The sequence below is a fragment of the Zea mays genome, chromosome 8 (genome assembly GCF_902167145.1).
Source record: "Zea mays cultivar B73 chromosome 8, Zm-B73-REFERENCE-NAM-5.0, whole genome shotgun sequence".
In the NCBI taxonomy this organism is placed as follows: Eukaryota; Viridiplantae; Streptophyta; class Magnoliopsida; order Poales; family Poaceae; genus Zea; species Zea mays.
This window is the reverse complement of record NC_050103.1, coordinates 6746014-6764548: the sequence shown is the minus strand read 5'-3', so window position 1 is coordinate 6764548 and position 18535 is coordinate 6746014. Positions and strand designations below refer to the sequence as shown.

Here is an 18535-nt window from a genome sequence, read left to right as displayed (position 1 = left end):
AAGAGTAATGCTCACAAAAATGTGCAACACGAGATCTAGTGGTTACCCCCTTATGGATGTCGCCGAGGATGGTGTCGACGGGGTGATCTCGTTGGATTGCTTGGTGGACTCTTGGGTGTGGCGGTCTTGGTTCTTCATCCTCCTTGTCTTGATCATTTGCATCTCCCCCTTGATTATTGTCATCATCTTGAGGTGGCTCATCTCTTTGATCTTCTTCTTTATCAACTTGAGCCTCATCCTCATTTTGAGTTGGTGGAGATGCTTGCGTGGAGGAGGATGGTTGATCTTGTGCATTTGGAGACTCTTCGGATTCCTTTGGACACACATCCCCGATGGACATGTTCCTTAGCGCGATGCATGGAGCCTCTTCATCACCTATCTCATCAAGATCAACTTGCTCTACTTGAGAGTCGTTAGTCTCATCAAACACAACGTCACAAGAAACTTCAACTTATCCAGAGGACTTGTTAAAGACTCTATATGCCCTTGTGTTTGAATCATATCCTAGTAAAAAGCCTTCTACAGTCTTAGGAGCAAATTTAGATTTTCTACCTCTTTTAATAAGAATAAAGCATTTGCTACCAAAGACTCTAAAATATGAAATATTTGGCTTTTTACCGGTTAGGAGTTCATATGATGTCTTCTTGAGGATTCGGTGTAGATACAACCGGTTGATGGCGTAGCAAGCGGTGTTGACCGCCTCGGCCCAAAACCGATCCGATGTCTTGTACTCATCAAGCATGGTTCTTGCCATGTCCAGTAGAGTTCTATTCTTCCTCTCCACTACACCATTTTGTTGTGGGGTGTAGGGAGAAGAGAACTCATGCTTGATGCCCTCCTCCTCAAGGAAGCCTTTGATTTGTGAGTTCTTGAACTCCGTCCCGTTGTCGCTTCTTATTTTCTTGATCCTTAAGCCAAACTCGTTTTGAGCCCGTCTCAAGAATCCCTTTAAGGTCTCTTGGGTATGAGATTTTTCCTGCAAAAAGAATACCCAAGTGAAGCGAGAATAATCATCCATAATAACTAGACAATACTTACTCCCGCCGATGCTTATGTAAGCTATCAGGTCGAATAGGTCCATGTGTAGGAGTTCCAGTGGCCTGTCAGTCGTCATGATGTTCTTGTGTGGATGATGAGCACCAACTTGCTTTCCTGCTTGGCATGCGCTACAAATCTTGTCTTTCTCAAAATGAACATTTGTTAATCCTAAAATGTGCTCTCCCTTTAGAAGCTTATGAAGATTCTTCATCCCAACATGGGCTAGTCGGCGGTGCCATAGCCAACCCATGTTAGTCTTAGCAATTAAGCAAGTGTCGAGTTCAGCTCTATCAAAATCTACCAAGTATAACTGACCCTCTAACACTCCCTTAAATGCTATTGAATCATCACTTCTTCTAAAGACAGTGACACCTACATCAGTAAAAAGACAGTTATAGCCCATTTGACATAATTGCGAAACGGAAAGCAAATTGTAATCTAAGGAATCTACAAGAAAAACATTGGAAATTGAATGGTCAGGAGATATAGCAATTTTACCCAATCCTTTGACCAAACCTTGGTTTCCATCCCCGAATGTGATAGCTCGTTGGGGATCTTGGTTTTTCTCATAGGAGAACATTTTCTTCTCCCCTGTCATGTGGTTTGTGCACCCGCTATCGATGATCCAACTTGAGCCCCCGGATGCATAAACCTACAAAACAAGTTTAGTTCTTGACTTTAGGTACCCAAATGGTTTTGGGTCCTTTGGCATTAGACACAAGAACTTTGGGTACCCAAACACAAGTCTTTGACCCCTTGTGCTTGCCCCCAATATATTTGGCAACTACCTTGCCAGATTTGTTAGTTAACACATAAGATGCATCAAAAGTTTTAAATGAAATGTCATGATTATTTGATGCACTAGGAGTTTTCTTCTTAGGCAACTTAGCACGGGTTGGTTGCCTAGAGCTAGATGTCTCACCCTTATACATAAAAGCATGGTTAGGGCAGAGTGAGACTTCCTAGAATGAATTCTCCTAATTTTGCTCTCGAGATAACCGACATGGTATAAAATGTAACCCTCGTTATCCTGAGGCATGGGAGCCTTGCCCTTAACAAAGTTGGACAATTTCTTAGGAGGGGCATTAAGTTTGACATTGCCTCCCTGTTGGAAACCAATGCCATCCTTAATGCCAGGGCGTCTCCCATTATAAAGCATACTACGAGCAAACTTAAATTTTTCATTTTCTAGTTCATGCTCGGCAATTTTAGCATCTAATTTAGCTATATGATCATTTTGTTGTTTAATCATGGAAAGATGATCATGTATAGCATTAACATCAACATCTCTACATCTAGTACAAATAGTGACATGCTCAGTGGTAGATGTAGAGGGTTTGCAAGAATTAAGTTCAACAATCTTAGCACGTAATATATCATTTTTATCTCTAAGATCGGAAATTGTAATATTGCAAACATCAAGTTCTTTAGCCTTAGCAAGCAATTTTTCATTCTCAATCCTAAGGCTAGCAAGAGAAATGTTCAATTCTTCAATCTTAGCAAGCAAATCAACATTATCATTTCTAGGATTGGGAATTGAAACATCACAAGCATTTGAATCAACCTTAGCAATTAAATTTGCATTTTCATTTCTAAGGTTGACAATAGTATCATGGCAAGTGCTTAGCTCACTAGACAATTTTTCACACTTTTCTACTTCTAGAGCATAAGCATTTTCACCTTAACATGCTTTTTGTTTTCCTTGATAAGGAAGTCCTCTTGGGTGTCCAAGAGTTCATCCTTTTCATGGATGCTACTAATTAATTCATTTAATTTTTCTTTTTGTTGCATGTTTAGGTTGGCAAAAAGAGTACGCAAATTATCTTCCTCGTCACTAGCATTATCATCGCTAGAGGACTCATATCTAGTGGAGGATTTGGATTTAACCTTCTTCTTTTTGTCGTCCTTTGCCATGAGGCACTTGTGGCCGACGTTGGGGAAGAGGAGGCCTTTGGTGACGGCGATGTTGGCGGCGTCCTCGTCGGAGGAGGAGTCGGTGGAGCTCTCGTCGGAGTCCCACTCCCGGCAAACATGGGCATCGCCGCCCTTCTTCTTGTAGTATCTCTTCTTCTCTTTTCTTCTACCCTCCTTGTCGTCGCCCCTGTCACTGTCACTTGATAATGGACATTTTGCAATAAAATGACCGGGCTTACCACATTTTAGCAAACTTTCTTGGAGCGGGGTTTGTAATCTTTCCCTCTCCTTTGCTTGAGGATTTGGCGGAAGCTCTTGATGACGAGCGACATTTCCTCGTTGTCGAGCTTGGAGGCGTCGATGGGTGTTCTACTCGATGTAGATTCCTCCTTCTTCTCTTCCGTCGCCTTAAATGCGACCGGTTGTGCTTCGGATGTGGAGGGGCCATCAAGCTCGTTGATCTTCTTTGAGCCTTTGATCATCAATTCAAAGCTCACAAAATTCCCTATTACCTCCTCGGGAGTCATTAGTGTATATCTAGGATTTCCTCGAATTAATTGAACTTGCGTAGGGTTAAGAAAAACGAGGGATCTTAGAATAACCTTGACCATTTCATGGTCATCCCATTTCTTGCTCCCGAGGTTGCGCACTTGGTTCACCAAGGTTTTGAGCCGGTTGTACATGTCTTGTGGCTCCTCCCCTTGGCGAAGTCGGAAGCGACCGAGCTCCCCCTCGATCGTTTCCCGCTTGGTGATTTTGGTCACCTCGTCTCCTTCGTGCGCGGTCTTTAGCGTGTCCCAAATCTCCTTAGCATTTTTCAACCCTTGCACCTTATTATACTCCTCTCGACTTAGAGAGGCGAGGAGTATAGTTGAGGCTTAGGAGTTGAAGTGTTGGATTTGGGCCACTTCGTCCTCATCATAATCTTCATCCCCTACGGATGGTACCTGTACACCAAACTCAACAACATCCCATATACTTTTGTGGAGTGAGGTTAGATGAAATCGCATCAAATCACTCCACCTAGCATAATCTTCACCATCAAACGTTGGTGGTTTGCCTAATGGGACGGAAAGTAAAGGCGTATGTTTAGGAATGTGAGGGTAGCGTAGGGGAATCTTACTAAACTTCTTGCGCTCATGGCGCTTAGAAGTAATGGATGGCGCGTCGGAGCCGGAGGTGGAAGGCGATGAAGTATCGGTCTCGTAGTAGACCACCTTCCTCATCTTCTTTTTCTTGTCGCCACTCCGATGCGACTTGTGAGAAGAGGATTTCTTTTCCTTCCCTTTCCCCTTGTTGCGGGACTCTTCCGATGAAGTCTTCCCGTGGCTTGTAGTGGGCTTGTCACTGGTCTCCATCTCCTTCTTGGTGTGATCTCCCGACATCACTTCGAGCGGTTAGGCTCTAATGAAGCACCGGGCTTTGATACCAATTGAAAGTCGCCTAGAGGGGGGGTGAATAGGGCGAAACTGAAATTTACAAACTTAATCACAACTACAAGCCGGGTTAGCGTTAGAAATAAGAACGAGTCCGAGAGAAAGGGTGTAAAACAAATCGCAAGCAAATAAGAGTGTGACACAAGGATTTGTTTTACCGAGGTTCGGTTCTTGCAAACCTACTCCCCGTTGAGGTGGTCATAAAGACCGGGTCTCTTTCAACCCTTTCCCTCTCTCAAACGGTCCCTCGGACCGAGTGAGCTTCTTCTTCTCAATCAAACGGGAACAAACTTCCCCGCAAGGACCACCACACAATTGGTGTCTCTTGCCTCAGTTACAATTGAGTTGTTCGCAAGTAAGAACGAAAGAAAGAAGCAATCCAAGCGCAAGAGCTCAAAAGAACACAACAAATCTCTCTCACTTATCACTAAAGCTTTGTGGATAATTGGGAGAGGATTTGATCACTTGGGTGTGTCTAGAATTGAATGCTAGAGCTCTTGTAAGTAGTTGAAGTAGGAAAACTTGGATGACTTGAATGTGGGGTGGTTGGGGGTATTTATAACCCCAACCACCAAACTAGCCGTTTGGTGAAGGCTGCTGTCGCATGGCGCACCGGACAGTCCGGTGCGCCACCGGACACTGTCCGGTGCGCCAGCCACGTCACCAGGCCGTTGGGTTTCGACCGTTGGAGCTCTGACGTGTGGGCCCGCCTGGCTGTCCGGTGGTGCACCGGACAAGTCCTGTAGACTGTCCGGTGTGCCACCCGCGCGTGCTCTGTCCTCTACGCGCGCAGGCGCGCATTTAATGTGTTGCAGTCGACCGTTGCGCGCGAAGTAGTCGTTGCTCCGCTGGCTCACCGGACAGTCCGGTGTGCACCGGACATGTCCGATGAATTATAGCGGAGCAGATTCCCGAAGCTGGCGAGTTCAGAGCCGCTCTTCCTTGGGGCACCAGACACTGTCCGGTGGTGCACCGGACAGTCCGGTGAATTATAGCGAAGCGCCTCTGAGAATACCCGAAGGTGAAGAGTTCAGCTTGGAGTCCCCTGGTGCACCGGACACTGTCCGGTGGCACACCGGACTGTCCGGTGCGCCAGACCAGGTCACACTTCGGTTATCCCTTGCTCTCTTTGTTGAACCCTTTTCTTGGTCTTTTTATTGGCTTAGTGTGAACCTTTGGCACCTGTATAACTTATAGACTAGAGCAAACTAGTTAGTCCAATCATTTGTGTTGGGCAATTCAACCACCAAAATCAATTAGGAAATAGGTGTAAGCCTAATTTCCTTTCAGACACCCTTATAGAAATATTCAAGGTAGTTTAAGGGAGAGCTTTTCCCTAATTTGATATACTCATCAATGGAGACAACAATGTTACCATAGGCAAGCATGTGGAGGGAAGCAGTGCATTTTTTTGTGAGGGGACAAACCATTGCGGTTGAGTGACATGACCCAAATAGTAAAATAGGGGGAATGCTTGCCCAACCTCTTTAAAATTTGAAGAAAAAAGACTCCTTCGCATGTAGTGCCTTTGACGAAAGTAGAGTAGGGGATATACACATGGGTTGTTGAAATAGTCTTGCATCAGCCGGTTGTGGGCAACTTCACAATCTTAGTCATGCAAATTCTTTGAAATTTTGTTTTGGTGGAGTAGAGGAGCACCTTTGGGTCTCGGTCTTAGAGGTCGATTCATCGTAGACCTCTAGCTGAAGGGTTATGTGGGTCATCGCTGTCATCGGTTCTAAGTCATCGGGAGGGTCCTGATCTAAATGCCAAATATAGGATTCTTGGAAAGTCATGTACTTGGAGCCAGGGTTGAAGAGAATCGTCATCATCATCATTGTCTGAGTCATTGACTCAGACTATTTCCTCGTTCTTCTATGGACGAGGAGTACTCGACTTCTTTGCGACATGAGGACTCATGGGGGCTCGCTCAGCAAGCTACTTGGGTAAGTGGCTCGAGTCAGGTTCCTCGTCATCTATTGGTACCCAAGCAAATTTCTGTAAAAGTAAATAATGTTCTAGCATTTAAAAGTTCGAGGAATGGTTATGACAGAGTTAAACAATATCAGGAAACAATGATAAGTGGCATAGTCCTTAAAGTACCTTGGGACATGGCTCAAGTATAGAATATGCCTTTGTCAATCAACCTTTTGGTCAGTCTTCGATGGGTGAGAATCCCTGGTGAAGCTAGGCTCCACCTTTGGCATAATGATGGTTTGAACTCTTGATTGAGAGGGATTAGTCTCTCTGTCATATTCCCATGCAAAGTTTGCTTTCTCATGGAGGGAGGCTCATGCTAGGTCCAGCTCCATGCCACATGCATCGTCAAGAGGACGAGGGCTCTCAACTCCTGGTTTGCTCATCGTAGCAGAGATGGCATCAATGTGCTTGGATAGTGGGTCACTCATCTACTCAAGTCGAGGAATAGGGTGTTGTCCAAGGAACTCGGGTGGTTTGGGGGCGTGATTTTCAACATAAAACAAAAGTTTGTGCTAGTATTTATGGGAGGTTTCAAAGGACAGTTGAGGTATTAGCTGTTAGCACAAAGCTTAATCCCAACTATAGCTAGTTGTTCTTTGCTAGGACAAGGCCAGTGAAAGAAAAGATACTAAAAGGGGGAAAGAAAGAAGGAATTTCCAAATATGCCTCACAAAGGTGCGCGAAGATGGTGATGTGTAGAATAGAATAGGGTTGAGATGAACAAGCTCGATTTGATAATAATGGAGTAAATCCTAGAAGAATTGAGAAGAGGGACACTAAATCCTTGCATCAAGAAGGAAGGAAAGATGGTGATCTCGTCAACATTAGTCATGGGGTAGGTTTATTTACCGATAATTTTCCACAGGATTATATTTTCTCTTGAAGTAATTCAATCATGACCAAAGATTTAAGGGCCTTGGACTTAATTATGGCAGCCTCAAATTCATGCGAATGAGAGGCAGCCATGACTGTAGTTTGGGAATCTGGCATCAGAGGAGAAGATGAGGTTAGAAAAGTGCTTCAAGAGATATCGCGAGAAATGTGATGTTCTATGGAAAAATGAGAGTGTGAATGGACAGCTCAAACAAGCCCAAGCGTCATGGGGAAATTCTTTTATAATGGGATGTGGAAGTTGTGACTCACAAAAATATAATTTGAGCATGTGTTTAGGAAAAGCGACGAGTCGTGAACAATGCATTGACTCGATGGCTGAGTCAGGGACTCAACCACATGAATCGAGAAAGATCGACTTATACAATAAAAAACAAGTTGCTATAGAAGATTCAATATTAGAGCTTTACTTGCCCAATTAGTTAACACGACCAAATAAGACTCAAGGCTACTGGCTACTGCCGCATCATGGGTACCATGTCGAGCTTTGAGATGGAGTACAAGTAAAGATGAGCCTATGGGCTTGGTCGAGAGCCCAATGCCTCTATTGTCTAGATTAGGAGGATACCTATCATCAGGAGAATTCTAGAAGGATAACCATGACAAAGATTTTATCAGCATAAATATGGTCAAGAATCAAATGGATATGGTGATATGCCGATATCCTAATAGAAAAAAGGTATACCTATAAAAGAATATAGTATAGCTTGTATACGACTCGGGGCCTACTCGATAACGACTTGTATTAGGTAACCGACTTGGTACCTATCTCGTAAATGTTGCTCCTTCCTGGCATATAAAAGGCTAGGGACTAGGGAGCCTCAGGTAGACATAATCATAGGCCACTCGACCCGACGAACTTGACCCGACCCGCCCAAAAAAACCTGACCTGACTCGATTCAATCAATGCAACAGGCGGATATTGTTCATATTTTTTGACCCACAACAATCCACGGGCCAGGCAAGAGCCATGATTTATGACCTGACCCAAAAAAACCCGATCCAAAGCCAAAAAAACCCAACCCAAGTCGAAAAACCCGACCCGACACGCCTAATAGAGAAGCATGGGCCAACCCACCCTGCCCCGACACTAGGCACAGGCCAGGTAGGGGCCGTGCCAAATGACCCACAATCCAACCTTGATTCGACCTGACGTTTGAACAGGTCTAGCCTCAAGACAAGAAGAGAGATCACACACGATGAGAGAATACAACACTAGTTACGAACAAGACATATGTAGAGTATTATCTCATCTCGAGATCCTGGACGTATATAAATCTTTATGTCTCCCGTGCTTTTACCTTTAGTTGTCGATCGCACAATCTATCCCATAAATTTAATATCGGAAAATCTTCGACACAACTATTTTACTGGTTATATTAAACTATCTTTTTCTTTAAGATAAAACTAGATAATATTAACTAGAAACACTATTAAGTAGCTAACTATTATCACCAAATGGATCAAAATGGTTAGGGCTTGTTCGGTTAGCTCTCAATCTATGTGGATTGAGTGGGATTAGGTGTGTTTTAATCCCAAGCAAGTTAAAGTCCTAAATTTATTCCGATCTCATCCAATCTATATATATATATATATATATATATATATATATATATATATATATATATATATATATATATATATATATAATGTGAACAACCGAACAAAGACTTTGAGGTACGATCGTTTGGAGGAGAATGTGGAATTGACCTGGGATATCCGGTGTTGATGGTGGGCCGGTGGAAGAATGCGTGGGTGCTATAGACTAATGGGCTACCTGGGGCTGCTTTGGATGAATAGACTAGCAACTTTAAAGTTTAACCATATATTGTCAGGGGACTAAACTTTAATCACAGAAGCAGAGACCTCTATATATTGCCCATACGTGACATTATGCGGTCCAAAGAAAGCCTAAAAAACATTGGTTTTTTAGAGTTAATTTGTGTACGTGGACTTGGTAATTCAAAATGCTTCCTGCAATAATATTCGAACGCACTTTTAACATTTCATACCGCAATAGTACATTTATTTAAGTAGTTACGGTATGGTGCATTGATTTGGATCATCTCTTTTTTTTTGCAATGATATTAAAATAACATGCACTCGAAAAAATTGATTGCGCGTATCTTTTTAGTCACGATTTCAATATTGTACACGGCAGACAGAAAATACATTTGAAATTTAAAAATCCGTGGTACACGATACGATGCCAGACAGAAAATACAGAAACAAGCAAACAAAGCACACAATTGATGTGACTCGCACCACGATTTACACATGTCGGACCACGATTTTCTGCAACAGACCTTTATATTATTATTAATAATAAACAAAAGATTCACATAGCCTGTACCAAAAATGCAAACCGTCCTTCACACGCAGTGGTGGAAATATGGAGGTTGCGTGTGATGTTTCAGTGAGCTGGCGCATGTGTTCCACGTGATGGCGACTAGTTTTCAACAATTAAACGTTCGGTTGGATAATACTCCTCCCTCCATCCTACTAAGGTCTTGTTCGGTTAATCTCGTTATCTATAGATTGGATGAGATTAAAAAAATTTAGAAGAAATTTGACTTGCTTGAGATTTAAACACACCTAATCCAATTCAATCCACATGAACTGAGAGCTAACCGAATAAGCCCTAAACTGATACCCTGAGTCCAAGGATGATCTACCTATTTTTCTTGTCTATATAAGTCGCCGATTTTGCATCTATACATACCTGGTGCATCTTCCCATTCTTCCCATCGACCGACTAGCTTAGAAATGTCCTATGGACATTTACAATCAATGCAGAGCTGCTTATCTCCTCTAGGGTAGAAATCTCTCATCTTTTTTTCTGAGTTGTAAACTGGAGCGATTCATGTAAACAAAAACAACTTTTATATGGGTCCAACTTTTGAATGATCACTTAGGACACTAGCAACGAACCAACAAAGGCAGGTGAACAACTGAAGTGTGGAATCATCAGCGTCGCCGTGCACTTCAAGTTCAAAGCTTGCATGCAAATTAAAGCAACGAACCAACAATAAAGGCAGCATGGCAAAATACGATGGATCTTTACGGGCGCGGCGGCGAAGGAGAGTTGGGGAGGTACGGAACCCTAACACCGACGGATCGAAACGAGCGCGGCGGCGTAGGAGAGTGGGGGAGGTACGGAACCATAAGAGCGCAATGGCCGGATCCAAATGGGCGCTGCGTCGGAGGAGAAGAGAGGGTAGGGATGGAGGAGCTGGAACATCCGTACCTGCGAAGACGAGATGCGCGCGCCCGCGATGGGGGCAGGAGAGGAACCTTCACCGATGGCTGCGAGAGATGGAGCTGCGGCGACGCGGTGGGTGGGCGAATAACCCTAGCGAAACGGGTGCGGCGGCTTTCGGACGAAGCCAAGTTGATGTTGCGGGGTGGCGTCTCTCCGAAGCGCGGCCCGGAGAAGCCACGCGTGGTCCAAAGGGTTCAGGATCTAGAAAGCGATGGATTTCTACTATCATGACGACTTAACCGATCCTATGTTCATGTTGATTTTGAACGGTTTTTGTCAAAGCGATTTTTATAGAAGCTGACTGAAAAGCTAGTGCGTTTGGCAGTCCACAGCAGCTTTTGATGGCCAGAAGCTGAAGCGCCTCCCAAACGTCTAGTATGTAGAGAGATACACATTAACCTCACTAAATCATCCATACGATCGACTCATCAGTAAATAAGGGATACCTTGAAGTCTCAACCTTTCTAAAGCTTGTCCGAGAATGCCCTTGATTGGTTTAAATGTGTAAGGACCTTGTTTGGTTTTGGTGATTGAGTGATAACTAATGTGGACTAATATATATATATATATATATATATATATATATATATATATATATATATATATATATATATATATATATATAAAATATAATATATATATATATATAGAGAGAGAGAGAGACTTGTGATTAGTTCATAGGTACATTAATGTGAGCTACTTGAGCCATGGTGGTGAAGTGGCTTGGTTATGTTGATATGCTCAATTAGTGTGATCAAGGAGCTCATTGCATAGAAGACATAACATGGCATTAGGGTTGAAAACGGATGGGTAAAATCTCACCCTGACCCATACGGTTTTCCACATTTGACCCGCCTATTTTCGTATTTGCGGAAAAATTTGGAAACGAGACACAAATAGGAGAGGGTCTATTCCGTCTGTTTTTATAGGATCCCGTTTTTATCCGGATTGAACCCATATTTATTCTGTTTTAAGAAATCTAGGATGAGCCCAATATACATTAGTGCATAAACTAAAGCCTCATATCCTTAAGTAAAAAATTATAGCACAAGCGATCATTCTAGCCACTAGCTCTCCTTAATGACAAGTGACCTAATTTCTCAAACAACATCGACCGTAGCTATTATTACACCACTAGCAAGCAAACAATAATGGAATGTTGTCTCTATGTATCTGTTTGTTTTATGTTATTGCACTGCTAGTCAGTCACCAATCAGCTATCAATATCATATGTGCCTATATTAAATTACGAGTTTCCACTTAATATTTTCGTTCTCGTTCATTTTCGTACACCCGTTTACCTCGCTCTTGTTTTCGTTCCCGACTCTTTCGGACCCAGTCCCATTTTCGGTGATAAAATACAGAAACGAAAACATGAGAGATGTTTTTCCATCTGTTTTTATCATTACATGGCATCATGTGGTAAAGTGGGGAAGATCAAAAGATATAGCTTGGCTATGATGGACTGAGTTGCTAGTGTGAAGGACAAGTAAGAGGCACAAGTACGATGGACCGTGTGGTGACAAAGGTAGAGCAAGAACATGGCATCGATGGACCAAGTGGCAAGTGCAATGAAGAGCAATTGAAGTTGTGCTCAATGAACTAATAAGGCCACACGATAACATAAAGTAGCTCAGCAGTCGTAAGCACTGCTTATACAATCTCAACCTATTTTAAACCTTACTTTATAAATAGTGTAACCTACAATATAAATCCACTATTTTATACGATCGACCGCGAACAACCTAAGTAATGTATGACGGCATGCAATGCAAAGATAGGGCCGATTGGCTAGAAAAAAAATTGCTGCAGCCCGGCTGCAAACCACGATGTTTGCAGCTCCTCACAAAAAAGAGGATAGACCCCACTCGCAGCAGCAATAACACAACTAAAATGTTACCTAGTGGACCTGCAGGTGGGATCTATTCTCTTTTTTGTGAGGGCTGTAAACATCGTGGTTTGCAGCTGGGCTGCAGCAAAAATTTTTCCGATTGGCTTGAGTTGACCTATGTGCTACAGGTCACGAGTGTGGAGCAGTAATACAAGCGACAAACGGAGTGCTAGCCTTGGCATGCAAGTCAAGCGAGGAGGCTGATGGCATGGGTAGCAGCATATGCGCTGCAAGCATTGGCAGCGTGCCGAGACAAAGCCCGCGTGCAGCAATGATCATAGCGAGAGGTAAGTGCTGCTAGTCCTCGTTTGTTCAGTGTGCTTACTCTCTCCAACAAAGAACTATAAATCATTCTGTCATCCGCTAGATATAGCGTGTAGTTGGCTACTTTATTCATCAAGCAACCATCGCTAAAAGCTTCTCTATCTTACCGGATGCTACATACGTCTGTCAAATATAGAGTCTTCCTGTGTCCTTCTCGGACTCGCTCCGAGTTCTTTGTAGCTCGAGAGTCGAAACTGTGCTTCGAAGCTATGTGCATAGGGCTTCTCCGTCGGCGTGCACGTGCCACTGGTCATCAGCTTCTACGGCACCTGCAACCTAAGACTGTGTTCAACGGTTGCTCTCGGTGTCCCCCTCCCCTAACACTGTAGCCGATATAGGGGCTACAGTGCGCCCCCTTCCCCTTCAACGGCGTCCTCCTCCTCCTCCTCTCCCTTCCTGATTCTTTCTCTCTCCCGCTAAATCGATGGGCACGCTACGCCGTATTCCTTCCCCGCAGCCGCTTCTTCGCCCACACGCCCGCGTGCTCGGAATACTCCGCACCAATCATGGACGCTGCCGGCGCGCGTCCATCGGCACCGTCGGCCGCTGCTGCCGCAGTCGTCGGGGCCTCCGTCGCGGACGAGCCCCGGGACGCGCGGGTGGTGCGGGAGCTCCTGCGCTCGATGGGTCTCGGTGAGGGCGAGTACGAGCCACGCGTCGTGCACCAGTTCCTGGACCTGGCCTACCGATACGTCGGAGACGTGCTAGGGGACGCCCAAGTCTACGCTGACCACGTCGGGAAGGCTCAGATCGACGCCAACGACGTCCGCCTCGCCATCCAGGCCAAGGTCAATTTCTCTTTCTCCCAGCCGCCGCCGCGCGAGGTACCAATCGTACCTTATTCTCAGTTTGGGCAAATCAGTTGGCTTATGTTTATTTTCTTCTATCCCCGCCAAATCGTTGCTTTCTCCCTGGGTTGGTTTTGTACGGCCGAGTCCATGAAACCTAATTATTTTGCTGCCCGTGTAGTTGAAACTAGATTTCGAATTAGTTTTGTTTTTGCTGGATTAGTTTGGTCCCTGCTCAATTCCGTTGATAGAGAGATGGAAATGTCAATATACAACATAGATTCAGATATATATTCAGAAAGAGTTTAGATACTAAAAGCCACATAGATCAGAGACAATAACATCCTAATCCAAAACATAACCATTAAGAGAAGATTCAGAATTCTAAACTACTACAAAAATTAATTATTCATGTGTTGTAATAAATTCTTGAAGTTTCAAAAGCTGTGTCTTCATGCATTCTAATGGTACTTATCATTCCTGTGCTGCATTGCAGACTATGGTGATCTTTTTACTTCCTATGTCTATAACAATTTTAGTTATTAAAACCACTTTGGCCATACACTAGGATCATATTGGTCAAGAACTAGCTTTCATATGGGAAAATGACAGCTAGTGCATTGCATGCTACATAAGCTTTAAATGGTTCAGTTTGAAATTGATTGCCACCCACCAGTTGCATTTTAAATTTGTAGATGATTAGATGTAGATAATTCATGATTGATACATGTAGGATTGAACACTGTTGCATTAGGGTATTGTATTTTGTTTTTTATTTCAGAATCTTCATTTTATGCATCTACATATGACAAGGCTATTGACACTTTTTGTCCAGATTCTTTGATAAAAAACTCTGACTCACCAATTCCTATTGGTTCTGTTAATTGACTATCTGCTATAATATTTTGATCTGTTGAGAAGTTCATACAAAGTACGGACCAACCTATGAGCAGAACCATATAATCAAGTGTTCCATCTGACCATTCAGTGATAAAGTGATGTTATGGGTATGAAGTGTTTGAGTGCTTCCTCACGACACCTAGTACTGAGTTTTAAGGTGCATTTCTGGAAGGTTACAATGTCGCAAACACAATTGATTTCTCCTTGCTTGTTATGGGCATCAGCGGCATCACTATGGATATTTATTGCCTTATGAGGGACATGTTTATATTAAATAAGCTAGCTCTTTCAGTTTTTCCCCTTTAAATCAGAGCACCACAGTTTCATATTAGACAAAAGTGGACAGAAGGGCTAATGTCAAAGAAAGACCTCAGATTCTATTCTTCTTTGGCCTATTTGTTTGATGCTGTGTTATACTGTTATTTTTTAGAACAAAACAACGTGAGCTGGAAAGAATACTAATCACATGCTTTAGCATTAGTAGTTATCTGTGTCCTAATATGCCTTAGCAGTTATCTGTGTCCCAATATGCTTTGAAGTTTGGAAAGCTGGTGGCACTATATTTATTATTTGGAGATAACTTTTGGAGAGTTTGAAACTAACATTTAGTTTCTGTCTGTAAGTGGAATACTGGAATAGTAGTACCATTGATTGTTTTATGTTGTTTAAGCTTTTTCTTTATTGTGCAGGTTAATGATGCCATTATAGTTGGAGACAAGCTTGTTTCCTGCTCCTCAGACACTACAATAAAGGTTTGTTGTCTAACACTTTCTCTTCTTAAATATTATTTTGCTGAGCATGCATGTGTTTCATTTCCCTAACTACGCAGGTGTGGAATTGCTTCTCTGATGGTGCTTGTACCAGGACTCTCCACCGGCATTCTGATTACGTGATTTGTCTTGCTGCTGCTGAGAATAATGTAATATTATCCACACTTGTGCTTTTCTGTGGTATTTTTAGCTTTTTCATTTTTTACAGTTTTTTTGCCTCTGAATTGTAGAGCAATATTGTAGCCTCTGGTGGTCTTGGTGGTGAGGTTTTCATTTGGGACCTTGATGCTGCTCTTGCTCCTGTAGCCAAATCTGTGGATGCAAAAGAGGATGAGGTTCCTAATGGAAACTCCGGACCTGCTTTGACAACACTGTGCAGCATGAATTCTAGTTCTTATTATGTTGATAAGAGATTTCTTTAAATGTGGTATTACTAAATACAATTAACGTGATCCATGTTGATCCCTTGGACTCTTCACAAAAAAAGTACAATATGTATTGCTCGCCTAGAAAATGATACATCAGTTACCTAAGGAAGTGTAGGAAGTACCAATTAACATTTGAAAAGATCAAATTTCTTATTATTTTAAAAACATATAATTTCAACGATTTTTTACTAACGTATTTATACTAATTACGAAGTGCGCGAATTAATTGTGTACTAAGTTGCCGGCGCGCACTGTTCATAGAGCAAATAAAAATAAAACAAAAATTGTATGGTAGTTGAGTTAGTTGAAGATGAAAGTATATAATATTGGTGTGGTGGGGTATAGAGGTTTGATATAGGGGGAACCGCTGTAGAGTGTGGAGATATAGGGGGAAAGAGAACGCTGACGTGGCACGTGAGTGGGATATAGGGGGAGAAATTTAGGGGGAACGGTTGAAGACAGTCTAAGCGGTGCTCGGGCTGAACTCAGCAGCCGGAGCTTGCCAAGAGCTTGCAGTCGGCCGAAGCTTGCCACGTCAGAAGTAGGTGGCGACGTCGGACAACCGCTTCCAGCCAAGATCCATGGCGATGTTAACTGGTTGTGACTTGTGACCATGGCCAGGAGCCACGTGCGTCCAGGACTCAAGTTGCAGGTGGCCGTTGTTTGCTCTCTCACATACTTGCGTAGAGATGGCAATGGGTAAATACCCACCGGGTATTACTACCCCATACCCATACCCACGACACAAAAATAACCCCACCGGGTCACCCATATACACTGGCGGGTATGAATTTACCCCCATACCCATACCCATGTGGGTATGGGTCACCCATCGGGTCACCCGTACCCACAAAAATTAAACAACTATCAAAATATTATACTATACAAATGGTAAGTATATCCATATAAATAACATTACAAAATTTTCTAACATCATTTAACCATCCATTCAACACACCAAAGATAATTGGATAAAGTAGTAACACTATGATAGTACTACATAGCACATTACATGTTCCATTATATGGTCATTAAATTGTTGTTCAATAGTAAAAAAGTTGGATGACTAAAGTCCAAGTGCATGCTTCGGATAAGTTTATATTGGGTATTTTATACCCACGGGTTAGCGGGTATGGGTGAAGGCAGAACGTTCTAATACCCGTTTACCCATTGGGTGAAGATTTTTGCCCAATAACAGACCCACGGGTAGAATATTTAGCCCACATACATACCCTAATAGAGTAAATACCCATCGGGTATCGGGTCGCGGGTACCCATTGCCATCTCTATGCTTGCGTGAAGGTGATAGCTGCTACGGTCACCATAGGACCCACGCAGCATGCTAGCTTGAGGAAATGCTCAAGCCAACGCGTATAAAACTATTGTTGTTTTTTTAATTATAAAATGACTAAACTCTATTAATTTCTAATTCGTGCAGTACGATACTCTATTAAAAATTTGTAGTAGTGAAAAAAATATTAATTTCATTATTTTTAATGTCGTACGTTAAAACTATTTTGAAATATATAAAAACAATGAATAAATATGGTAGTTTATGTATTCTGTTAACACTGTAGATATAAAGAACTGAGTTTAAAGAATATTGCTGAAAATAAAAAAGATATAAATGGTATAATTTTTTAGAGTGTACTATAAAAGAAAGAAAATATTCTTTTAAAGAGCGGAATTTAGGAGACGTGAGTGGAATTTAGGGGACTATCCTCTCCAGAGTCCTACATGTCCGCTCGTGGGGGTGCACACCGAGGTTGTGCAAGTTTAGGATATGTGACCGAGCTTGGCTAGCTGTTGTCAATGGCGTGTATAGCCTTTCCGATGTGTGCATATCGTGCAAAAAGCAAACCATGTGCTAGTGACGTGGAAAGAATTTAGGGACGTTATGCGGTCCTGTCCTCTACCATCGAATGCCAACAACTGCATGCCCTATGCAGTCGCTTGGAGAGGATCCGGTTCCCTCAATGGTCGACAAACATAATCTAGATGAGATTCTTTTTTAGCTGTCACATGATATGAATACAGGGAGGGAGGAGTGTTTGTTTGAGATTGTAATCTGACTAGATTATATAATCCAACAAGTTTTGAACTAACATATAAATTTTGAATTAAGTGTTAATTCGAAATTTGTTGGATTGTATAATCTGAACGGATTATAATTCAAATAAACACCCCTTTAGTCTAGGCAGTGGTTATATATACACAGTACATTCAAATCGTGTAGGTCATTTGGTATTATTGTAAAATATGTGTGTCCATGGATGTCAATGCAGTGAAGATTAGTTATATAAGTGGAAACAACATATTCATTCCACTAAAGTTATGTACAATCTAGATACTACGTTTCGGTTCTCCAAGCACTAGATACACTTAAGAAACCCCTTCGTACAACCTAATATATCTAAATCTTGTATATTATTCAATAGAACCTCTTAAGATACGACTCATTTATATGTGTTGTATGAGTAGAACCGTATCTAGACTTACAGAACCGTGCTAAAGACGTTCATTCACCAAGATAGGATCTCTTATGTTTTTTTACACTTACCCCCTTAAACCCGTTAAGATATGGTGCATTTATGTGGGTTGTATATACCCTAATAATGTCAAAATATGTTGCTGTCGTTCGAGTATTCACAATGAGATGTTGGTATAAGTGTACAGTTTGTTCGTTTTGGATTAAAGTCAGCTGTTTGGACTGGTGCAGTTATAATCTAGAAAAAACATTGTAAAAGTAGTAGAAGCTGATACAAATTAAAGGTAAGCGAACGTAGACATTGAAGATCGACGATGACTCCAATGATCTCGATGTAGAAGTTGTCGTATTGATAACATGTTGTGGCATACGTCGTTAACAGTTAGAATTATTTCTGTCATTGTCTTTTATGATGAACGTAATAT

At 42.3% G+C, this 18535-nt stretch overlaps 1 protein-coding gene and 1 long non-coding RNA gene across 2 annotated transcripts in view; one reads left to right on the top strand and one right to left on the bottom strand.

Annotated features, from left to right (window-relative positions):
- The window catches only part of LOC100279760 (uncharacterized), a 39912-nt gene extending 29254 nt beyond the window's left edge, over nucleotides 1–10658 (bottom strand). Inside the window, exon 1 of the mRNA XM_020542076.2 lies at nucleotides 10507–10658. The gene's annotated coding sequence lies outside the window, so the exon portion shown is untranslated. The remainder of the gene's footprint in view (nucleotides 1–10506) is intronic.
- A 2820-nt stretch (nucleotides 10659–13478) lies between these two features.
- Nucleotides 13479–15659, top strand: LOC109941595 (uncharacterized). The gene is made up of 3 exons (XR_002264256.3): nucleotides 13479–15176; nucleotides 15254–15343; nucleotides 15425–15659. It is a non-coding gene; the product is annotated as an uncharacterized lncRNA (long non-coding RNA).
- The last annotated feature ends 2876 nt before the right edge of the window (nucleotides 15660–18535 follow it).